This window comes from Pelodiscus sinensis, chromosome 1, assembly GCF_052426305.1.
Source record: "Pelodiscus sinensis isolate ZL-2025 chromosome 1, ASM5242630v1, whole genome shotgun sequence".
In the NCBI taxonomy this organism is placed as follows: Eukaryota; Metazoa; Chordata; order Testudines; family Trionychidae; genus Pelodiscus; species Pelodiscus sinensis.
Genome location: NC_143052.1, coordinates 56,138,347 through 56,153,582, shown reverse-complemented (window position 1 = coordinate 56,153,582; position 15,236 = coordinate 56,138,347). Strand labels below are relative to the sequence as shown.

Sequence of the window (15,236 nt, the reverse complement as noted above, 5' to 3'; positions counted from 1 at the left end):
GGACAAGCAGACATGGGATGGTGCCGGCCAGACCAGGAACCTGGGAGAGGGGGATGGAGTGGCTTGGCTTCCTTCTGTGTCCCACAGACTGTGGGTCAAGCACTGGCAGTGTCCTGCAGAGAAAGAGCATCTATCCCTGTCCGCTGGAAGAGGTGGAGGGTGTGGTGGGAGGTGTGTGAGAGCAGCAGGCACTGCTTGCTGGAGATAGTTCTACTAGATTTCCCTCCTCTTCCTTCCCCCCAGCAGGTTCCCAAGCATGGGATCAGTCTCCTCCACATCACCGCGCTTGACCAGGATTGGATGCTGCCTGAGTGTGCACATGACCCTGTGCTGTGTGCGGCACTGCTATGTGGTTCCATGACCACAGCCCTCTTAGTAGTGGTTTGTGAGAAGGACCGAGGGGTTCTTGTGTGAGAGCATCATGGAAAAGAGTGCTCTGGACTGGCGCTCCATGTGCACCCATGTGCACAGCCTGTTGTGCAGCCCCCAAACCAAGTAGGCCAAGAAAGGAGCACACAGCCACATGCAGCCCATTGCCTGCCCCGTATGTAGATAGGGAGAGTTATAGAACTCAACTGAAGTGGCTTCCCTGGGTTCGTCCAAATCTGAGAGACATCCTGGGAGGGGGGAACTAGTTTCAGGGTGAGGAGCCGGTCCTAGCTGGTGGGCATGGTCACCTGTTTGGCCTCCTTCTCCTCCTCCTCATCTGCAACCCTGCCCTCCTTGAGGCTGACGCCACGTGGCTGGACTCCACGGTGATGGGGGACATGACGGACCGCCTCTTCCAGGATGGCATCCCTCAGGTCATGGTACCAACAGCTGTGTGGAGCCATCCTGCAGCATCCACTCTACTCCCTGGCCTTGTGGTAGGCCTTCCGGAGCTCTTTGATTTTCATGCAGACCTGGTCCAGTGTCTGGGTGTAGCCTTTCTTGGCCAGGCTGGAAGTGATCTAGCTGTAGACCTCTGCATTTCTCTTTCTGGGGTGAAGATCCTGGAAGTTGGTCTCCTGCCCCACAGAACTCGATGAGGTCCAGGATTTCTGCTCCAGTCCAGGCCAGAACTCTCCTGCATCCCTGGCCAATGGCAGCCGAGGGAGCAGCAGGTGTGCTGGCAGCCATGGGAGTCTCTGAGGGAGTGTTGGGGTTGCTCCTGGCTCCCTCGCTGGATGCTGTCTTGCGTGGGGCTTCCAAAGCTGACCTCTTGTAAGAAGCGCTTCTCCTGCTTCCAGGAGTTTTAAGCTCCATGGAGAAGGGGAGCAGTGGAGATGCCAGGTGTGGCCAGAGCTGTCAGAACTGCAGCTGTGAGAGGCCTCCGGAGGCCAATTATTTTGAATTAGCAGCACCAGAGCATCCACACTAATGTTATTTCGAAATAACAATTTCAAAACTAGCGTTATTCCCTGAGGAAAGCTAAAATTTCAAAACAGATTTCAAAATAACCAGCCTGTAATTTCAAAATAACGGGCTTGGTAGTGTAGATGATCCACTTATATATTCGATCTAAGAAGGGTTACTTCAAAATAACTTCCTTATGTAGACCAGGGCTCAGCTCTTTTTGCTATAAAAAAAATGTCTTATGTTGAGGAGGGAAAGAGTACTTGATAATAAAGCAACATTGGCTTCTTTTTCTGTACTGGGTTATGAAGGTAAATCTTGAAGGTAATTCATAGCACTGGGATCAGAAAAAAAACCCATAAGTGACCATCTCTTCACTCCAGCAGTTCCTGAGAATCATCTTTAGGTTGTGAACCTTTAGTGGAAGGGATTGTTTCTCTTCTGTGTTGGTACTGAGCAAAGGACAATGGGGTCCCATGTCAATTCAGGCCACTGGGTGGTGGTGTTATAAGTAAGGTTGATAGCACCATCTATTTTAAGGTTGCCTGACACTTCCCTTTATAGGACACTATTTTCAGGTGCTTACGACTTTACCAAACTTTAACTGCTTGGGTTGAATTTTTCCACATTGTGTGGCCACCTTTGGTTGAAGAGTGTAGGAAAATTTCAGCAAAAGTGGTTCATTTCCAGTAAAGAGACTATGGAAAAATACATTCTATCACCTATGTTAAAATATTCTGGTGACAGGTCACCTAATTCTGCCATTTCCTAACTTTTGCGTGCCTGACTTTGCAACTTCAATAATGCTTTTTAAATTATTGTGTGTGTGTGTGTGTGTGTGTGTGTGTGTGTGTGTGTGTGTGTGTGTAGTAATATAAATGTTTACCCCTACTAATTAAACTATTTGAAAATAGGGCATCAATTCATTACAACAGTAGTTCTCAACCAGGGGTCTGAGGCCTCTGGAGGGTCTGCAAGCAGGGTTCAGGGGTCTACCAAGCACAGCCAGGGTTAGACTTGTTCTCTAGGGCATAAAGCTAAAACCCCACCACAAGGGGCAGAAGATGGGGGCTTCAAGCCTTGCCACTCAGGGCAGAAGCCAAAGCCTGAGCAAGTAGCTTTGCAGAGCCTGCTATGGCATGAAACCCTGGTCAGTTGTCCTGCTTACTACCCCCTAACCTTGGCCCTGGCTTTTAGAGGCAGAAAAACAGTTGCTGTGATATAAGTGGGTCATAGGTTTATATAACATGTTGGGTGGGGGCTCAGAAAGAAAAAAGGTTAAAAATCCCCAATTAGAGGATGTACAATGAAAGATATGAAAGGATGCCATGTCATATGTACCTTTAATAACAAACAAAGGGGATTTAAAAAAAACAACAACAGTAAATGTATCAATTGTACCATGCTGCTGATTTCAAGCTGTGCTCATCACTGTAAATATAATATACAAATACCAAGTTTAGAACCTAGATAATAGGCATTGCCTTTGGTAAGGGAATAGATGGAATTATTTTCTCATCCAATGAAGAGTCCATTTACTTCTGGATAAGGCTCACTTGTCTCACATTAACCTAGATGAATGCTACTGCTCTTAAAGATAGTGGCTATCTGTGCATGTTATCTGTGTTTGTTTCTTCTACCTTATAATAGTACTAGAGGGAAAGTAAGCATACAAAATGACAATAAAGAAGGCTGGAAAATGGGCCAAAATCCATGTAAAATAGTTTGTATGACCAGAGATAATTAAGTTACCCAAACAGTGAAAGATAAGCATTGGGCTCAAACATACTCCCCATTGAAATAATTGGGAGTTTTGGCACTGACTTTAATGCCAGGAAGATTGGTTTCAATGTATCTTGTATAATGAAGTGCATTAAATACATGTAAGACAAGTGATAGAATTCTATCAGACTATTGTAAAGGATACATGGCAATATGTTCATATTGGTTTTAGAAGTATCTTTAAAAGCATAAAATTGGCCTTTTTGTGCTATTTTAAATATGTATTTTCCCAAATATTTTAAATGTTTGTTCTATACAAAATTATACTGTGTGTATATGTGCATTTTCCCATGTGGCTCTGCTCTCACTGAAGCTTGGCTTGCAGGGGTCAGGAGGAGGCCCACAGCCCCCTTCTCCTCTTTTGAAGGCTACTGCTGCTCTTGGCATGAGCTTTGAGCAGTCCTTGTTCTCACTGAGCACAAATGGGACTGTGTCTAGTCCCTTTGTAGAGGCACATGCATGTGGAAGGTTAGTTGAACACTGTTCTTCCACAATCTACCTCTTACTGTATAAGTGTCTGATTCAGAGGCAGCATATTTGCAGACAGCTCTAACTATACAACTTCACAAAACTGAATACACAATTTAGATCTCAGATTGGGGGAATTATGACTTATCCAAGATACAGTACGTTTTTTTTAATCCAATATTAAGTTAAACTTTCATTCATTGGCAAGTAATACCACATCTTTTCTCTTGTGCATGTGTAAAGTTTTTTATAGTTTTGCTTAGCACCATTGGATGTTCATAAAAGGTGTTTTATTTATATTTACTGGTTAACATTTAAAATAGCCTGTATACTTTTACCATTGCTATAGTGCAGCAAATTACCTTGTGCATCATAAAACTCCTTTATTGTCAATCAAAAAGGCCACAAATAATTTGTTTAAACAAGTGTTGTATTTAAATAATAAACCACTTGCTGACATCTCATAACTTAGCTTTGTAGGTTATATTTGTGAAAGAGTGTAAAGTTATGTTCTGGCAGTTCTCCAGAACATTTGATTGCCTCTTGCCAATACTTTACTTTAGTGTAAAAGAAGTGACAGGTTGTTGTGTCTGTAATAGTGGTTAATTTTTAACTTCAAAAACTTCCCTGTGATCTTAAAAGCTTATAATTTGTTCATAGCACAAGCTCGTACAAGCACTCTGCAGCATCTGTATGTGATTTTAGCAAACAGATACAATGGAAAGCTGTAGTCTCTACAAAAATCGTTTAATTAGATGTGAAAAGTGGGTTAAGCTCTTACATGAACTTTAGCAGCAGTAAACTCACTTTCAAATGGTCACATATTGGGCTTAATACTACATCATGCTGTGTGCCTGCCGGAGGGTGCTGAGCACGCTCAGTCCTTGATGAAGACCACGTAATCTGAGAATATACTCAGCATCTTTCAGGATCACCCTCAAAATATATAGCATGACTGTCTGGCTGCCACTGAAGTCCATTGCAAAATTCCCATTGAGTGAAATGGACCGGGATTTCACTGCTGAAATATGCAGAGGTATAATTTATAGCTGTGCGGTATTAAAGGGGTGTTATCAAGTAAAAATAAAGGGCCCAATCTTGCAGGCCCCTGCTCATGGGTAGCTACATTATACATTGTTTGCACACAAAATCCACAGTGGGGATTCCTTGTGAGGAAAAGACCGATATTTAGGCCCTTAATTTAAAACAAACAAAATCCCTCATCTGTGTTACCAATAACCCCATGGAACAATAACTGAAATAATTTTAAAAGTCTTAATTTTTCACTTTTTTTAACGTTTTCACTTTTACTCAGCTTGGACAGTGATACTAACCTAGTTAAGTAAATTCAATTTACATAATATTTTGTACTTTATAATCAGTTTCATATTGATTTCAATACTACAGAGTACTGTTTTATTTTTTAAAAATGAGAACATTTCTGTTATTAGCTTTTGAAAAATCTTTTTTAAAACTCCCCTTCTCTTCCAAAATTCCAAAATAATCAATAAAAACAATCCTGTACACTTAGTACTTAAAATGGCGATGTTCCTTTACATTACTTTTCAATTATATTTTTCTAAAGGGTTATACTTCTTTCCTTTATCAGTCATATTAATATTTAAGGAAACCTTTTTTAAACCTAACACACTTGATTATGTAAGGTTTCCAGTACAGGTTGCATCTCTCCAATCTGGCACTCTCTGATCTAGTTAGCTGGATGTCTGCTTATCATGTGTATGACCAAGTTTCCCACGGTCCTGTAAAGTTTGTTTACAGCTATCAGTCCTGGCTCTTAGTGTTCTGTGCTGTCATTTAGCTCTAATTTACCCCTAAATGTCTTCTAAGAGCCCTGGAAGCAGTGCAAGTGTTGGTAACGCTGCTAAGCATAAGCATGGTTTTTATGCTTTATCTACTTATTTCCTTGTACCAATATAGGTTGTACCCTTGGGATCTGAACCATCCCAAATGAGGAAAAATTTGCCAGATCAGGGAAGATCCCCTGACACCGGCCTTCCAACGCAGTGTCCCTCTCTGTGGCTGGCTACTGCTGGGTTTGGGGTGGGTATAGTGGGCTGGCAGGGGCTCCCCAGGAATGGAGATTCCCAGCCACTGCAGCCTCGCTTCTCCCTGGGGATGGAGCTTGCTAGTCCACCTGCTGCTCTGCCTGGCCGGTGCTTCCCCAGGGACAGTCCCCACCCACCACTGGCCACTGGCCACCCACTGGCCACCCCACCCACCACTGGCCACCACTTCCCAGCCAGTGTAACAATGAAAAACATCGTAGTGCTTTTAGAATTTATTTCAAAACAAACTCAGTTCTGCTCTCAGGCTATGTCCATACTACAGGGTTTTTCTGGGATGCCAGAGAGATCCCAGAAAAACTCTGCCAAGTCCAGAGAACGCATCTGCTCTTCCGCTTTTTTTTTTTGCGGAAGAGTAGTTGTGCTCTGTCAGAAGCCCTGTCTTCTTCGTGCCACGAGGAAGAAGGGCTCTTCTGAAAAAGGAGGCTTTTCCAAAATTTGGCCCAGTGTAGATGGGCCAAATTTCAGAGAAGCCTCTTCCAAAAAACTATCGGAAAAAGGTGTGCAATTTGCGTACCTTTTTCCGATAGATCAGTGTAGTGTAGACATAGCCTCACTGACAGTAAAATTCCTACTGACTTTAGTAAGAGCAAGATTAAATCCATTGGCTACGTCTACACTGGCCCCTTTTCCGGAAGGGGCATGTAAATTTCACTAGTCGTCGTAGGGAAATCGCGGGGGATTTAAATATCCCCCGCGGCATTTAAATAAAAATGTCCGCCGCTTTTTTCCAGCTTTTAAAAAAGCCGGAAAAGAGCGTCTAGACTGGCCCCAATCCTCCGGAAAAAGTGCCCTTTTCCGGAGGCTCTTATTCCTACTTTGAAATAGGAATAAGACCCTCCGGAAAAGGGCACTTTTTCCGGAGGATCGGGGCCAGTCTAGACGCTCTTTTCCGGCTTTTTTAAAAGCCGGAAAAAAGCGGCGGACATTTTTATTTAAATGCCGCGGGGGATATTTAAATCCCCCGCGGATTTCCCTACGACGACTAGTGAAATTTACATGCCCCTTCCGGAAAAGGGGCCAGTGTAGACGTAGCCATTGTGTTTCCTTTAATAGGGTTAAACCATGCTCTTTACACATAATTCATAGTGAGTAGTGGTGTAACTCTGCAGTGTGTTGGAAGGCAGAGAATTTTTTCTTGAGATCTCTGGCATGCAGGGGAGAGTGCTTTACTGTCACACCCATTTCTGCATGCAGTCCCTTGAGCCACTGCAGAGGCTCAAGTAGTTGTAGCTGCATCTCTTCTCCGCTCCCTTTGGTGTTCAGGGTATCATTAGGGGACCTGAGAGAGAATATTACTCATGCTCCCCTCATCTCAGGGTCTGATGTCCTGCTTGACTCTTATCAAGGTTGGAGAAAGGCTCCATGCACCCTTCCCCCACTGGATACCCACAAAGGGGTCGGTCACAATCAGGTCCATAATCATTCTTGTTCAGAATGTTTAATGCAAGGCAGTTTTTGCTTCATTTTCAGTTCCTTCCTCATCCCCACCATTCATAATTCCTTGCTTGCATTAAAATGCTTCTCTGGTATCCACTAATGGGAGTGTGCTTGAAGAACTACAGGTCAGGCTTTGAAAAACTTACCATGTCCACAAAACCAGTAACATAGCAGTGACAATTGAGATACACTTTCCTCTGCGCTGCTGATAAACATGAAAGGGAGAGGAGATAAAAGCAAGCAGTAAAAAGGCAAACATTTAGTTTCAATTCAGCTGGAGATGAGCAGCAGGAGAAGGCCTGAAGCTCTCTTTCATGTGATGCAGTTCCCTTTGGTGATTGAATGCATGCATTTTGTAAAAATACAACAGTGCCTTAGTAAAACATCAAACCTATTCAAAAATCCCGTGAAGGTCAGGTAGCTACCGTGTCTCTGTTGCATGGAATGGAGAGCAATATGTTTTCAGTCATGTAGGTATCACATGGGAAGAAATATAGAGGACAATTTTGGATAGTAGACAAAATGTGGTTTGTGGAAAGATATGTATTTGTTAATTGTGCTGTGATGCATAACTTGTAGATGCCATCTGAGCACAGATGTGTCATTGTGATATCTAGCTTGGAAGAATTCACTGTTTTATTTGAAGTCAACTAAATGTTCCAAACATTAGGTCACCTTCTTTAGGAACCTGATGTAACTGGATGCAAGTGGTCTTATAAACAAAAGAGCTCTGTGCAACTATAGGTATTCCCTATTGTACACATGCAGAAACAGAGAGAGAGCTGAAGTGATTTGCCTAAGGCTATGGAGAAAGTTAATGGTCAAAGCAGAATTAGCACTTGGGAGGACTGCTGAATTCCCAGCCTTATGAATTGAGGCTTTGTCTACACTTAACATTTTAAAGCGTAGCTGTGGCACTGTAAAGTGCCAGTGTAGACTTAGTCTCAGTGTTATTGCAGCTGTGTCAGTCCCAGAATATTAAATAGACAAGGTGGGTGGAGTAATATATTTTATTGGGCCAACTTCTGTTGGGGAGAGAGACAAGTTTTTGAGCTTACACAGAGCTCTTCTTCTGATCTGGGAAAGGTCCTTGAGGGACAGTTCTGTGTAGCTCCAAAGCAGTCTCTCTCACCAACAGAAGTTGGCCCAATAAAAGATATCTCACCCACCTTACCTCCCAACCTTATGCTCATTCTTTTGGGCTACAGTGTGTCCAGTGCAGTTATATGTGTGTCTGTTGCTGGTGTTAAGTGTTTTGGAAAAATTGTATTTGGCATATGGGCCTTTTCAATGATCAGCACACAATGGGTGTGTCTAATCTACACCCTTCTGTTGGCAGAGGAATGTAAATTAGATGTATCGAAAGTGCAAATGAAGCCGGGATTTAAATATCCCGTGCTTCATTTGCATAATGGCAGCTGTTGATTTTTTTCAAAATGGAGCTTTTCAAAAAAAAACCTGGCGGTTTAGACGGGGCATTTTCGACAGAAATGCCCCGTTTTGAAAAAAATAAGTACAGGATCTTTTGAAACGGGGCATTTCAGGCAAAAATGCCGCATCTAAACTGCCATTTAAAAAAAAAAAAAAAGCGGCAACTGCCATTATGCAAATGAAGCATGGGATATTTAAATCCTGGCTTCATTTGCACTTTCAATACATCTAATTTACATTCCTCGGCCGACAGAAGGGTATAGTTTAGACGTACCCGATGTGATGCTGCTGTGTGACACCCTGCATGTATGATGATGATTAGACTTGTACTATTTGCCCCTCTTGCTACCTGCAGAGTTCAAATATGAATTTCTGGGTCTTTGTACATCGTACTTTTTCCTAAACAAATTTCAAACAAACATCTAGAAACAAAAACAATGGTCTATATTCAGTGGCGCTACACTCATTTATATTAGCTAAGACTCTGAACTGATATGACTAAACTGGTTTGATTCTAAAAAGATTTGGTCATTCTTCTCCTTTTACTGTCTGTGCAGAGTACAGACTTTACTGTGTTTTTCTGTGATGCACTGGCACACAGCACCTACAAGCAGTTCGGAAGTTTGCTGTCTGGAGAATCAGCACTCACCTCTTTAAGAAGGAAAAATAAAAGGCATTTTGGGGTGAAACTTCCTCTCACCTTTTGAGAATTCTGCTTTAGATGAGCCTGTTAAAAGGACTGCAAAGTCCTTCAGCAGTAAATTGTCTGTAAAACAATAAAAGGTCCTTCAATCACATTTCCACAGGTGACCTGCAATCACATTGTTTTAAAGAAAACAATTTCTTTAAGGTTTTAGTTTCCAAATATCTAACATATCCAAAAGTTGAAGGCAGCAAATATCAGTGTTCATCTTGTATAATGCCCATAAATTCCTTTTAAATGTTTGGATTCCAAATTATTTAGAATAAAAAAATAACAAATATGATTAGAAATACAAAATGTGGTTTCCTATGCCCTCTCCACTCTTTCAGGGATGGCATCTTGGTACTCTCTTGTTTCTCACACAATCATCTTTGTGCTTTCTTCCACCTTTTACACATAAGGGTAAAGAAAGACACTACTTTCTTCCATCATATCCTGTCCTCATGACACATTTCAACCATGGATTCTACAAGAAATTAAATTGCTAACTGTGGTTATAGAGGGGGGTAGGTGAGGATGATGACTGTTCTTAAAAACAACAACTAAAACAATACTCCTCGCCTCTCCTATGATTGGATGATCTTCTGGGCAGGGCTCTATCTTCCTGTACATGGGACAACATCTAGCACATTGTGGGCATTCCTATAATACCACTGCTTAAATAATACTAACTTTAATACTGACATACAATAGCTTTGTGTTATTACTATGATATGGTACTACAAAAGTTGGAAGAAACTTTTCCCAGCGCTTAGGTTCATATGTTCACTTAGCTGAGGCCAGCATCCAAGACGTTGGCAAGTCCTTCTCCACCACTGTTGCTTGCTACTGCAGCATAAGACTATAAGAATGACCATGCTGGGTCAGACCAAAGGTCCATCTAGCTCAGTATCCTGTCTGCTGGCAGCAGCTAGTGCCAGGTGCCCAAGAGGAAATGAATAGATCAGGTAATCATCAAGTGATCCATGCCCTGACGCCCATTCCCAACTTCTGGCAAACAGGGGTTAGGGAAACCATCCTTGCCCATCTTGGCTAACAGCCACTGAAGGACTTCTCCTCTAGGATTTATTCTAGCTCTTTTTTGAACACAGCACCACCCCCTTTTCCTTCAGGCATTGTTCTGTTTTGCCAGATCCTAGTGCTGCTGCTCAGCAGCTCTCCTTCCAGTGACACCATCACCTAGGATCTCCAGAAGCATTCTGTCTCTGAATGGTGGCCTCTCACGACATGAGCATAGTTTGACTTCTATATTGCAGGGGTGGCTCCAATCAGTCCGACAGGGCTCCATGTGTGGGGACAAATTCTGTGCCTGTACAAGGCTTACAGTTGTGGGAGCAATACCACCAACAGTGCCTCTGTCTAAGGATACTTGTTGTCTAAGTGGTACCAAAAGGTATCTCTTCCAGCATGAACGTTCTCTCTCTTCACTGCCAGACAGCACTGCAGGCGCTCCGGAGGCTACATACGCAATTTTGGCTCTGTACTGCCCTTATGATACAGAGCCCTCTGCTATGGCTTCTGGTGAAGGTGGTTGCACATCGCACCACAGCTACTGCAGTTCATTTTACAAACGCATTATATTTAAAAATGTCCTCCAGCTCATTTAAAGCAAGCACACTCCTTTTTCTCTTCTTTCAAATCCCAATCCACAAGAAGTTTTCAGCATGCCAGTGAGAGCATTTTCAGGGCAGATTCTCTTTTGAGTTATTTATTTTCACAAATATTCACAGCTCTTTTACTTTACACAAACAGTAATTTATTTGTCTGAATTTTTGCCAATAGCACTTGAAAGGAATTCCAAATACAAAGAAAGTGCACACATCCAGTTTATGTGCAAAAAAGTATTTGCAGAGTCATTTGCTGTATTTATCAAGCACTATTCTTTAGTTAAAGGCTCAAAAAGAGCACCCCACTCAAGCTTGGACTTCTGCCCTCTTCTCTTTGACATGAACAGCCAACAGCTCCTTGCCTCTCTTCTTACCCCTGCCCTGATGTCATTCCACCATATTTGGCATCCTATCAGGTCACTGGGGTAAACTCTAAGGCAAGCTATCTTCTGTCTAATCTCCTGCCAGATGATTTTCCTGGCAAAGGACCTGGCTGGAAACATGCCAAATAGTGAGTGCCCTTTTATTTTTTTTATCACCTTCTGTATAAGGAAGTTATTTTCTAATTCTCTAAATTTAGGACACCTCTGCCTTACTTGAACATGAAGCTTTCCTAGTAGCAGCTATTCTGTTCTCTCCATTTTGTTTTGTGATTTCCAGTTTTTATAACTAGTAATTTAAACGTCAGAGCAGAGAATGGCACCTAATGAGCCAGCACATATGAGAGTTTAGAAGCAAAACTTAGTTTAAAGTTATTTGTATTTATGGACAATTTGATGTTCCAATTACAGTGTTTTTAAATTACTCTGTGAATATGCAATATGTTGATTTTTAAAAATCAACAAATGTCATAGAAATGTTTTTGTGACACTAACTTAAGGACACAGATGTGAATGCTGTCTGTAAGTGGAGGGCTCAGTAACCGAAAATGACAATCTGTAGGGAATGAGTGTGAGTTAGACTGTAGGACTATGATCAAGGGGTGGTTTCTTATTGTGTTTACAGTTTTTGAGTCTTGTATATGTGAGGTACATTGGCTATTGTTCAATTATCAGAAAGCAATTACCAGTTTTTTGTGATTGAGATTCAGTGTATCAAGAAGGGATCAATTTAGGGGTTCTTTCCAGTGGGTACAGATCCAGTTCCAGTTATTTTACTACATACTTCAAATGAGTTAGCAAACTCAAGTTGCTATTTGACTGCTTTGCAGTCTGCTAGTGTTAGCTTGATAAAATATTTCATCTATAAGAATTTAGTTAAGATAAATATAAGTATGTTGAGTGCTCTTTTACATTGCAGTTTGACTGCCAGTAAATTACAAGCAGTTCATTCATGATGATCTGACAGCAGAGAGAGCTGTAGGCAGAGTCTTGACAGGCAGCTCCTCTTGAACAGAAGGAGTGAAGGACAGAGGAGTAATGGGGTACCTCAACCTAAAGGAAGGGTTAAGATAGTCCTAGAAATGGAGACAAAATCAGTTATGCTCTTGCAGGCCCATTGAATTCAATAGGGCTGTATGGGGTGAAACATGCTGCAGAATTTGTTGCCATATGTTTTCTTACAGGTTGAGGTTGATTATATTTTTTTTTCAAAGAGTAATATGATCCAGTAATAATGGTAGTATGCATGCATTGCGGGTTAGATTCTAATTTCACATGCATGGTGTGCTTGCCATATTTTTGAGACTTTTTTTTTTTTTTTTTTAACTGTGCTTGAAGTATCATACAGCCCTCTATGCAATGCAGTACAAAAGCAGATTGTTCAGGGTATTCAATAATGCATGCAATGTTTCTCAGGTTGGAATGTTATAGTTTAATGTGTATTAAGAATGGCCATGTATTATCGAAATTATCTCTTTGAAATTAGAGATCCTGATTTTCCACTGCATGACCTTTGCACGCTCTTTTTTACTCATACAATGCAGGTGCAAAACGTTACCAAATCAGAATGGCAACATTTTACACTCAATTAGTACAGGTGCAAATGATTCACAAGGTATAAGCACTGGAGCCTCAGGCCCAGAAAATTCATTATGATAACTCTGTAAGTGGGCTATATGACTGTGTACATATGTATTTGCTACAGATTTGGGCACATTGTAATGATTTAGAGACATCCGTTTAAAACAATTCATTACTGGAGGCAAAGCTATATTTCTTAAAGGAATTCATTATATGTAAAAGATTTTTACAGCCCATTAAATCCATTTATCTGCAAGAATAATGTATTGATTTCTGGCATTTTAAATGAACTGCAACAAGTTTGGTGGAAAGCCATTAAAATAATGTATCGCATATGAAGTCAAATCTGAGATTAGAAAAGGGAAATAATTAAAAATATGCCCCATTTCACAGAAGAACGATATAAGTAATTACCTAATTTTAAAGGCCAAATTTGCTCTCTGGTCTGTATTGATGTCAAGAGGAGAACAGCTTGTAGGACGAGCAGAGTAAGCAGTTTGTTCAGGATGATCTGACAGTAGAAAGACCCATAGGCAGGTCCTCACAGGGACCATCCCTTGACCAGGATGGAAGGTCAGTGGAGTAATGGGGTATTTCAACCTAAAGGAAGGATTAAGATAGTTGTAGATGTATAAACCTACTGTAGTTATAAGCAGGGATATTAGAGAGTGAGTAATAGAATAGTTGAGTGACCACATGGATTTTTATTGGTTACTTGACTATTTACTGCCTGTATCGGAGGTAGCAGCGGAGGGTGCCAAGCAGGAGCTGGTCTGTGAGGTTAACCAGTTTAAAAAACACCAGCTCCCCACACAGACTGGCTGCCTGCCACTCCACCCTGCTGCCTCTGAAACAGAGGCAGCAGGGTGGGATGGTAGCAGCCCCTGTGAAAAAAGGGTCGAAGCTCTGATAGAGGCAGCAGCGGAGTGAAGAAGGAGGGCAGCCAGCACCAAAGAGCTGGTGCTGGAGGGAACCAGCTTTTAAGCCAACTTCCCCTAGCACCAGCTCCTGCTTCCCACACCCTTGCTGCCTCTGATACAGTGGCAGTAAGGTAGGGGAAATGTGAGTAGTTGAGAAGATTAACTGATAAGCCTAGGCTTATTGGTTAATTGTATACTCGACTACTTGTTTACATCCCTACTTGGTGAAGCTCCAGCTATTCTCCATGGGTCTCACGCTACTGGCTGTTAGTGTTAGCCCTCCACATGGTCTCTTTCTCTTTACTAGAGACAGGAGCACAGCCTACTGAACCACTCATCACAGGCTAGTTAATAAATTTGGGGTAAAATCCCCTCTGGAATCCTGATCTCTCTTCTAAAGGCAGATTTTGAGATGTTGTAGGGCAATTGGGGTGGGGGGGGGGGAGACCTGGGTATGCCCACTATTCCAGGTTCCAGCCCAGGGACCCTAAGGCAGTGGCAACAAGCAGGGTTACTGCCATTCTCAATCTGGCAGCTTTTCCCTGGACCTCTTCCCCAAACAATCCTTCCTAGTACCTTTCCTTTGGTACCTGCTTGTCAGTCCTCAGCTCACACCCACACTGCTCGTGCACACAGCACGCACGCACTCACTTCCTGTCCTTTACTCTTTTCCTTCCTCCTTCTTTACCTGTGGGGAAGCCTTTTAAAGCAGCACCATAGGCCTTAATTAGGTTCAGGTTTCTAATTAGTCTATGGCTTCTAGCATGTTCTAATTGACCCCAAGTGTCTCCCTGATTATGCTGAACTTGGGTTTTGGCCTTTTTTCTTTTACATAGGAAAGAGAAAGCTGTGCACCTAAGCTTCAGCATGTATTCCCTCCACCAGTGAGTGGCAGATGTCCAACTAGTTATAAGTGCTGTTCAGAAGAAAGGAGTGAAACATTTAATTAAACCATAATAAATTATTTCCCTCCCAAACAATTTCAATATTAGGGTATGGCTAGACTGTGGAGTTTTTACAATAATCAAGCAGCAAAAAAGACTCAGTGTAAATGGAGTAAGACTATTTCTATGTATTTCTTATTTGATGGAAACTGGAATACTGCAATTATTCTGAATTACCACTAAGATATTAACAAATTGATGGATGTTCTGAAAAGGATAATATAAATCAAATCTTTCTCAATCTCCTAATTATTGTCAAAGGAGGATTAAAAAGTTAAATATCTACATTAGAGCTGTTCTGGAGCATTTCTATGAAAAATGCAATTTCTGCACAACTGAAATTTTGGAGGAAAATTTCACTTTTGTTGAAATTCCTCAATTTTCCTGCAGGAAGGTAGGAATAAAACATTTTTGTTTCAAGTCATTTTGACCCAAATTGAAATAATATATCTCATTGAAGTGTAGAATCAAATGAAGTAAAAATCATAAATGAACCAAACTGTTCCATGGAATCTTTCTGGATAGTAATTCCATGCTATAATAATATGAATATTGGAGAGG

The 15,236-nt window shown here is 41.6% G+C and overlaps 1 long non-coding RNA gene across 2 annotated transcripts; it reads right to left on the bottom strand.

Moving 5' to 3' along the window:
* Positions 1-12,126: 12,126 nt before the first annotated feature.
* On the bottom strand, positions 12,127-14,410 carry LOC106732243 (uncharacterized). Of its 2 annotated transcripts, none has more exons than XR_012900746.2 (3): positions 14,308-14,410; positions 13,226-13,411; positions 12,127-12,306 (listed from the first exon to the last, which is right to left on the bottom strand). It is a non-coding gene; the product is annotated as an uncharacterized LOC106732243 (long non-coding RNA). The 2 variants fall into 2 exon arrangements; XR_012900747.2 differs by having other exon boundaries at positions 12,127-12,283.
* Positions 14,411-15,236: the final 826 nt, after the last annotated feature.